We start from the raw sequence: 10,166 nt of genomic DNA, 5'->3' as shown, positions 1-10,166 counted from the left end.
TATTTTGAGCTGCTTCCAAGGAACCAAACGATTAATTCGGATGTTTACTGTCAACAATTGGACAAATTGAATACAGCCATCAAGGAGAAGCGACCAGAATTGGTCAAAAGGTGTCATATTCCACCACGACAACGCTAGACCGCACACATCTTTGGTCACTCGCCAAAAACTGAGTGAGCTTGGCTGGGAACTTTTGATGCATCCACCATATAGCCCTGACCTTGCACCATCAGACTACCATTTATTTCGATCTTTGCAGAACTCCTTAAATGGTAAAACTTTCGGCAATGATGAGGCTATAAAATCGCACTTGGTTCAGTTTTTTGCAGATAAAGGCCAGAAGTTCTTTGAGCGTGGACAACTTAATTTACCAGGAAGATGGCAAAAGGTTATCGAACAAAATGGCAAATGGCAATGGCAATATATTTGATTAAAGTTCATTCTAAGATGTATTAAAAATGCATTTACTTTCTTTTAAAAAATCCGCAATTACCTTTTGAGCAACCATATGTAAACCACCTTTCGTCATAGTCCAAAAAAATGGATAATGGATTTTTTGTAGGTATTTCCAAATATAGACCGATCTGAACCATATACGAAACGGATGTCGAAAAGCCTAACATAAGTTAGCGAAATCGGACTATAAATGCGCCTTTTATGGGACAAAGACCTTAAATCGAGAGATCGGTCTATATGGCAGCTATATCCAAATCTGGACCGATCTGAGCCAAATTAAAGATGAATGTCGATGGGCCTAACAGAACTCACTACCCCAAATTTCGGCGATATTGCACAATAAAATCGCCTTTTATGGGCCTAAAACCTTAAATCGAGAGATCGGTCGATATGGCAGCTATATCCAAATCTGGACCGATATTAAAAATGCATTTACTTTCTTTTAAAAAATCCGCAATTACTTTTTAGGCAACCCAATACTTTTGACCGTCTCATACCGTAAGGGAGACATTTTTATACCCAACACCACTATTGTGGCATTATAACTTAGTGAATTTGCTTGTAACACCCAAAAGGACGAAAGATAGACCCATTGATAAGTATACCGATCGACTGAGAATCACTTTCTAATTCGTGTGAATCGGTTAACAAATGACCAAATTATTGCATTACTAGTCCAAATCGGACATGTATCTAAATCTGAATCGATTTCTATGAAAGTCGTTAACTATGCCGAGAATTATAAGAGAATCCTTCGAGCAAAATTTCGTGGGAATCGGTTTACAAATGACAATACGATAAGAATTTTAGTTCAAATCGGATGAACATATATTTGAGAACTATATGTAAATCTGAATCGATTTTTTCCAATTTCAATACGCTTCGTCTCTAGGCCAAAGAATAATTGCGCTCTCAAGAGGCTTAGAAAGTCAAATTTGGAGATCGGTTTATTCAGTCAAAACGGATAAGAAGTGCGCCCTCTAGAAGCTCATGTAAACTAATCGGGAGATCTGTTTATATGGCAGCTATATCAGGTTATGGATTGATTTAAACCATACTTGGCACAGTTGTTGGAAGTCATAGCAAAACAACAAAAACTCATGCAAAATTTCAGCCAAATCAGATATGAAGTGCGCCCTCTAGAAGCTCAAGAAGTCAAGACCCCAGATCGGTTATATGACAGCTATATCAGAATATGGACTGATTTAGACCATACTTGGCACAGCTGCTGGAAATATTAACGGAACACCACATATAAAATTTCAGCCAAATCGGATAAGAATTGCGCCCTCTAGAGGCTCAATAAGTCAAGACCCATGATCGGTTTATATGGCAGCTATTATATCAGGTTATGGACCATACTTAACGTTGTCGTTGGAAATCATAACAAAACACCTCATGCAAAATTTCAGCCAACTCAGATAAGAAGTGCGCCCTCTAGAAGCTCAAGAAGTCTAATCGTGAGATCGTTTTATATGGCAGCTATATCAGGTTACGGACTGATTTAGACCATACTTGGCACAGTGGCTGGAAATACTAACGGAGGACCACATGTAAAATTTCAGCCAAATCGGATAAGAATTGCAAGGCTCAAGAAGTCAAGACCCATGATCAGTTTATATGGCAGCTATATCAAAACTTGGACCGAATTGGTACGATTTGTGCAAAATTTCAAGCGCCTAGCTTTACTTCTTCGAATGTTAGTGTTCTTTCAACAGACGGACGGACATGGCTAGATCGACTTTAAATGTCATGACGATCAAGAACATACATTCTTTATGGACGAATATTTCGAGGTGTTACAAACGGAATGAGGAAATTAGTATATCGCCATTCTATGCTGGAGGGTATAGCATTTAGCTTTTAAGTTTTCTAGCCAATGGACAGGTTTTGTTTGTTTAAAAGTTTGTTTTGCCAAAAACCATATCAGCTCGTGTTTAGACATTATAAACAGTTTGTTGTTATTATTTCTGTTAAATAACGTTTGTATTCCAATTTTTCCATTAGCTTGGTGTATTCACATGTTTCGTTATGTTTTATTAAAATTTATGAGGGAGTGATATTAAGTTTGAATTTCAATGTTGTTTAGTTGAATAAAATTAAAGAATTAATGATTGTTCCATACGATTGTGTATAAACCAATTCAAATAGTAAAATAAGAAACAGACATAAAGTCAGAAGACAGTTTTTATACCAAACACCATAGAGGGGCGAGAATGTTTTTTCACATCAACTTCTTCACCAGGTATATATTATTTAACGATTTAACAATGTCTATTTGTCTGCCTGTCAGTCCGTCTTTCCATCTTTCAATTGCAACTAGAGACATCAGTCATTATCAAATTGAGATATTGAGCTGAAAGTTGTCAAACATTCGAATTTTCACCATACGCAGATTTGGTTTTTTAGATCGCAAAATCGTAGCGTTTTTGGATATAGCTGGGAGATAGGTCTCCCGATTTAAACTCTTGAGTGCACAAAAGCACCAATAACTCAATAGCTGATTGCGCTAAAATTTTGTACAGTGAGTTGTATTCAAACCATCGATGTCATGGTGAAATATATTGCTGATCGGATTATTTTTGGGTATAGCTGGCATACAGACCTATCTTCTGATTAAGAGTTTGAGTTCATTGAAGGCGCATTTTTACCAGATTTTGCTGAAATTTGGATTAGTGAGTTATATTCAACGCTTTGACAAGCGTATCGAATATGGTATCGATCGGACGGATGTGTCTGGCGTACAAACCAATCTCCAATCGAGGGTTTAGGCAGGGCTGCGGATTCTACAGGAGTCGAGGTTTTGAGATTGGAGTCGTAGTCGGAGTCTTGTCCCGACTCAGAACTGCACTCCTACTCCTGCTCAATAGTCAGCCTTCCAGTTCGATTTCGGCCCGAGGTCATTGCCGAAAGTTTTACCATTTAAGGAGTTCTGCAAAGATCGAAATAAATGGTAGTCTGATGGTGCAAGGTCAGGGCTATATGGTGGATGCATCAAAAGTTCCCAGCCAAGCTCACTCAGTTTTTGGCGAGTGACCAAAGATGTGTGCGGTCTAGCGTTGTCCTGGTGGAATATGACACCTTTACGATTGACCAATTCTGGTCGCTTCTCCTTGATGGCTGTATTCAATTTGTCCAATTGTTGACAGTAAACATCCGAATTAATCGTTTGGTTCCTTGGAAGCAGCTCAAAATATACCACACCCTTCCAATCCCACCAAACAGACAGCATAACCTTCTTTTGGTGGATATCAGCCTTTGAAGTGGTTTGAGCTGGTTCACCATGCTTGGACCATGATCGTTTTCGACTAACGTTGTTGTAAACAATCCATTTTTCATCTCCAGTTATGATTCGTTTTAAAAACGGATCGAATTCATTGCGTTTAAGGTGCATATCACAAGCGTTGATTCGGTTTGTTAAATGAATTTCTTTCAATACATGTGGTACCCAAATATCAAGCTTTTTTTCAGCAGTCCAAGACTTTTTATGTGATAATGAACGGTTGATTTTGGTATATTTAACTTCTCTCCTATCTCACGCTCAGTTACATGACGATCCAATTCGATTAATGCTTAATATTTGCTTAAAATTTGTCAACGCCGACTATATGGAAAATTCGCAATTTCTTTTTAGGCAACCCAATAACTTAGTGAATTTTTTTTGTAACACCCAGAAGGTGTTACATTGATAAGTATACCCATCGATTCAGAATCATTTTCTGATTCCATTTAGCAATGCCTGTCTGTTTGTCTGTCTGTCCGTCTGTCTGTCTGTCCGTCTGTCTGTCCGTCTGTCTGTCCGTCTGTCTGTCCGTCTGTCTGTCCGTCTGTCTGTCCGTCTGTCTGTCCGTCTGTCTGTCCGTCTGTCTGTCTGTCTGCCCGTCTGTTTGTCTGTCCGTCTGTCTGTCCGTCTGTCTGTCTGTCCGTCTGTCCGTCTGCCTATGTTAATTTGTGTACGAAGTACAGGTGGCAATTTTCGTCAGATCGTCTTAAAATTTAGTACAGGCATGTTTTTCGGCCTAGAGATGAGACCTCTTGAAATTGGAAAAAATCGGTTCGGATTTGGATATAGCTCCCATATATACGTTCGTCCGATTTGGACTAAGATTGCATTAAGGTGGTCATTTGTTAACCGATTCTATCGAAGTTTCTCAGGAGGGATTTTCTCTTGACCTTACATAACTTTTGAATATCATAGAAATCGGTTCAGATTTAGATAAAGCTCGAATATGTATATCTCGCCAGATTTTCACTCCCAGTGCCACTGCAAGCGAATTTATTGACCAATCTTCACAAAATTTTATAAAACGCTTTCCTCGACCACTTATACTATATCCAAGATGTTTGCTTGAAATCGGTTCATATATTGGGTTGCTCAAAAAGTAATTCCGGATTTTTCATATAGTCGGCGTTGACAAATTTTTTCAACGGCTTGTGACTCTGTAATTGCATTCTTTCTTCTGTCAGTTATCAGCTGTTACTTTTAGCTTGCTTTAGAAAAAAAGTGTAAAAAAAGTATATTTGATTAAAGTTCATTCTAAGTTTTATTAAAAATGCATTTACTTTCTTTTAAAAAACCGGAATTATTTTTTGGGCAACCCAATATATGTTCGTCCTATTTTCAGAAATATTGCAATAAAGTGTTTATTTGCTAACCGATTCTCTCAAAATTTGGTGGGGAGGATTTTTTTTATGACTCTAGACTTTGCTGGTGAATTTCATACAAATCGGTTCAGATTTAGATATAGCTGTCATATATGTATATACCAGCCGATTTGCACTGCTAAATCCAGTGCAAACGCATTTATTGACCAATCTGGTCAAAATTTTGCACAACGTTTTTCTCAACAACTATCGCAATACTACCACAATAAAATTAGTCGAAATCGGTTCATATGTATTGTAGCAATGTTCCTCAGATTTTGGGCAATTTGCAATAACGTTGTCATTTGTCAAACGTAGTCATTACAGTTTGAACATATTTGCTCGAAATTTGATACGGATTGTTTAATAACCTATCCGAAAATTTCCGACGAGGTCCATCAAAATTGGTTCAGAATTAAATGTAGCTCCAACTATGTGCTTATTGTGTAGGTGTAGGGTATTATACAGTCGGCACCACTCGACTTTTACCTTTCCTCACAGGTTTTTTACTCATCGATATCTGTGGAGTGTATTTTCTAGATGTGGCCATAGTTGAATATAGCTGCCATATATGTCTACCTATCTCCCGATTTTAGGGCTTCAATCCAGAAATGGCCCATGTATTTTCCGATTTCGCTGAACGTTGTATAGGATAGGTTGAAAAGAGGGTGCAGATATTAATTCGCCCCATGCCACTATGGACATACACCTAAGCCAGCAATCGGCTTGATGTGCGCTCTAAAAACTATAAAGTAACCTCTAAAAAGAAAACTTTAAGTTAGGAATTCCGTGCTACTTACAAAATTCTTAATTGTATTCAATGCCACTCCCCTAAGTTGGTTCATATCTGATATGGTGTCTCCACCTAAGTACCGGTATCTGTTGGACGCGAAAGCCGGGCAATGACAAAGGAAATGCTCCAACGTCTCATCATCTTCCCCCGCATGGTAGGGCATGCTATCACTTGCCGCACTGATTTTACATAAGTGAGCTCGTAGTCCTATGTGTCCCGTTATGATACCAATAGCTATACTGACCTCCTTCTTGCTTCCTTTCAGTAATAGCCTCGTCTTTTCACGAGCTGCATCCCCCCGTAGGATTTTCGCCGTCCTACCGATCAATTCGCTGTTCCACAATGCTGCATGCGCATTCATCGCCCACTCCCTTAACTCGGTCTGCGTCAACCTGAAAGGCTTCAGGTTAACCAAGTTTATTGACGGCAGTCCTCTGGCCTTCACCGCCAAATCGTCTGCCCTTTCATTCCCCTTACTCCGTTGTATATAAGAAAGAAAGTTGTATAAGTTTTTCGTAATGTAACCCTCGTTTGGATTATTTTAGCATTTCTTATACAAAGAGTTTCAGAGTTAATTTAATTTGGATATTTATAAAAGTTCAAAGCACTCAAAACCACTGTGCTGTATTAAGCTTGAATCAATTTTTTAACAGACATGCAAACAACACAATTTGAGCTAAGTCATTATTCTATTCAGAGATTAATTGAATTTGTCCAACACTCGCAACAGGTTGCACAAAGCGTGTGGCGTATTTTGATTTGAAATTATTTTATACCCTCCACTTTAGGATGAGGGTGTACTAATTTCGTCAGTCTGTTTGTAACACCCAGAAATACTCGTCTAAGGCCCCATAAAGTGTATAAATTCTTGATCGTCAATGAATTTTATTTTGATTTAGCCATGGTCGTATGTCCGTCCGTCTGTCGAAAGCATTCTTTCGAAAGGATGAAGTTAGCTGCTTGAATTTGAATTTTTCAAAAATAATTCTTATTAATGTAGGTGGTTTGGGATTGTAAGTGGGCCGAATAGGTCAATGTTTAGATATAGTATCCATATATACCAATCTCCCGGTTTTACTTCTAGAGCCTCTGGAGAGCAAAACTTTTATCAGATTTGCCTGAAATTTTGCTCTATAATTTTTTCTATGACGTTCAACAAATATGCCAAAAAAATATATATAAATCTATCTCCCGATTATACTTCAAGAGTCTCTAGAGAGCCCAATTCTTATCCGATTTGCCTGAAACTTGGCATTAAGACTTCCAATATATGTGCCAAGTATGATCAAAATCATTCAAAAACCCGACATATTGGGTTGCCCAAAAAGTAATTGCGGTTTTTTCATATAGTCGGCGTTGACAAATTTTTTCAACGGCTTGTGACTCTGTAATTGCATTCTTTCTTCTGTCAGTTATCAGCTGTTACTTTTAGCTTGCTTTAAAAAAAAGTGTAAAAAATGTATATTTGATTAAAGTTCATTCTAAGTTTTAATAAAAATGCATTTACTTTCTTTTAAAAAATCCGCAGTTACTTTTTGGGCAACCCAATATATAAACCTATCTCCCGATTATACTTCAAGAGTCTCTAGAGAGCCCAATTCTTATCCGATTTGCCTGAAACTTGGCATTAAGACTTCCAATATATGTGCCAAGTATGATCAAAATCAGTTCAAAACCCGATATAGCTTCCATATAAACCAATCTCGAGACTTTAGTTTTTGAGCCCGCGCAATTCTTATCCGATTTGGCTGAAATTTTTCTCCTACTTTGACCTCCAACATCCAAACCAAGAATGACCCGAATCGGCCCATAATCTGATATAGCTCCAATAGCATAGCAATTTTTATCCATAATCTTTATTCTTCAACAAAGAAATACCAGGCAAAGAACTTGAACATGAAACGCAATCCATGGTGGAGGGTACATAAGATTCGGCCCGGCCGAACTTAGCACGCTTCTATTGGTTGTTTATCTCTTTAGACAACAATGTTTGTGAAATTTTTTAATCGTGCTTTATTCTATGCAAGCAATCAACAACATGATAAAAGTAGCTGACCTGACATACAGATGGCGGTAGTGGTATGAAAAAACAAGTAATAACCTGCATCATAGATCGCATTCTTCGAGTTCTTTTCCCAGGTTTCTCTTTTAAGGCAAACAAAGGATAATGGAAAAGAATTGCTATGCTATTGTATTATAATTAAATCAAGTTATGGTCCGATTCGGACCATAATTAACCCGAATGTTGAAGATCATAGTAGAAGTTATTCTGCAAAATTTCAACCAAATCAGAGAAGAATTGCACCCTTTAAGGGGTTCACGAAGTAAAATCAAGAGATCGGTTTATATAGGTGCTGTGTCAGGTTATAGACCGATTCAGACCATATTTGACACGTATGTTAAAGGCCATGGGAGATCAACCACATCGGATAATAAATGCGCCCTCTAGAGGCTAAAGAAGTCAAGATCCCAGATCGGTTTATATGACAGCTATACCAGGTTATGAAACGATTCGAACTATATTTGGCACAATTGTTGGAAGCCAATCACGTCATGCAAAATTTCGGCCAAATCCGATAAGAATTGGGCCCTCTAGTGGCTCAAGAAGTCAAGATCCAAGATCGGTTAGTATGGCAGCTATATCAAAGCATGGACCGACATAGCCCATTAACAATCCCAACCTGGACCTACACTAATAAAATGTCTTTGTGCATAATTTCAAGCAGCTAGCTCTTCTCTTTCGAAAGTTTGCGTGCTTTCTATAGAAGGACGAATAGATGCACATACGGACGGAGAGACGGACGGACATGGCTAGATCGACTAAAAATGTCATGACGATCAAGAGTACATAAAATGCTCATTTTTCTACCGATATCACTTAAATTTTCAACTGTTGACCTTCCCATTCTTCCTGAATATTGTGGAAATCAGACTTTTTGTGGATATAGCTGCCGGATTTCGCGATTAAAGGCCCACAAAAAAGATATTTTTATACCCACCACCATAGGATCTAGTCATTCCGTTTGTAACACCTCGAAATATTGATCTATGACCCCATTAAGTATATATATTCTTGATCGTCTTGACATTCTGAGTCGATCTAGTCAGGGCCTTCGGTCCGTCCGTCCGTCTGTCAAAATCAAGACATCAGTCGAACGCGTAAAGCTGGCCGCTTGAAATTTTGCACAGATGCTTACTATTGATGTAGGTCGTTGGAGATTGCAAATGGCTCATATCGGTTCAGATTTGGATATAGCTCCCACACAAATCGATCTTCCGATTTGACTTCTTGAGTCTTTCGAGGCCACAACTTTTATCCGGTTTGTCTAAATTTTTGTACATAGTGCTCTGTTATGACTTCCAATAACCGATCCAAATCAGTCTATAATCTGATATAGCTTTTATATGAACCGATCTCCCGATTTGACCTCTTGAGCCCTAGGTTAGGTTAGATTAGGTTTAAGTGGCAGTCTGCCATCAGACTCACTTAGACGTTTTCGTCCATTGTGATACCACAGGAACAGAAGAAGGAAGATGCCTTCTGGTTCCTACCGTGGAACCATCCAGATCGCTTTAAAAAGCCCCATAACTTGCGAATGTTCACATCCGCTAAATCACACTCGAAGAAATGAGAGCCTTAAGTGGAACTCCTTCTGACTGCAAGTGCGGGACACACACACAGAAGGTGTTCTATAGTCTCTACTTCTTCGATGTCCTCACAGCTTCTGCAAAAGTCCTTGCTGGTAACCTTCAGCCTGTCTGCTGATGTTTTCCGATTAGACAGTGACCTGTCATGACAGACACAATGACAGAGATGTCTGTTCTAACAAGTGACAGGAATGATTACAGCTCCCTCTTTCTGACCATCTATTATTCGTTGTCCTTTGGGCCTGGTCACGCTAGAGGCATAATCACAGATTCCAGTTTCCTTGGAATTTGTTGGGTAGTTCCTAGTCTCGCAAGCTCGTTCGCTTTACGATTTCCTGGGATATCTCTGTGGCCAGACACCCAGAACAGTTGAGTTTTGAACTGTTCAGCCATCTCGTTGGGAGATCTGCGACAGTCGTTGTGACATTATATCCACCACTTTCTTAATTGCAAGGATATCCGCTTGATATACACTGTAGTGGTCGGAGAACCTTTTCTATATAACCAGTTCTAATTTTTTAGAGTACACACCAAAGCCCACCTGGCCGTCTAGTTTGGAACCATCCGTATAGAAGTCAATGTAACTTCAATTACCAGGGATATCGTAGTTCCAATCGGTTCTATC

This window comes from Stomoxys calcitrans, chromosome 5 (genome assembly GCF_963082655.1).
Source record: "Stomoxys calcitrans chromosome 5, idStoCalc2.1, whole genome shotgun sequence".
NCBI classification, from domain to species: Eukaryota; Metazoa; Arthropoda; class Insecta; order Diptera; family Muscidae; genus Stomoxys; species Stomoxys calcitrans.
This window is presented reverse-complemented; position numbering follows the sequence as displayed.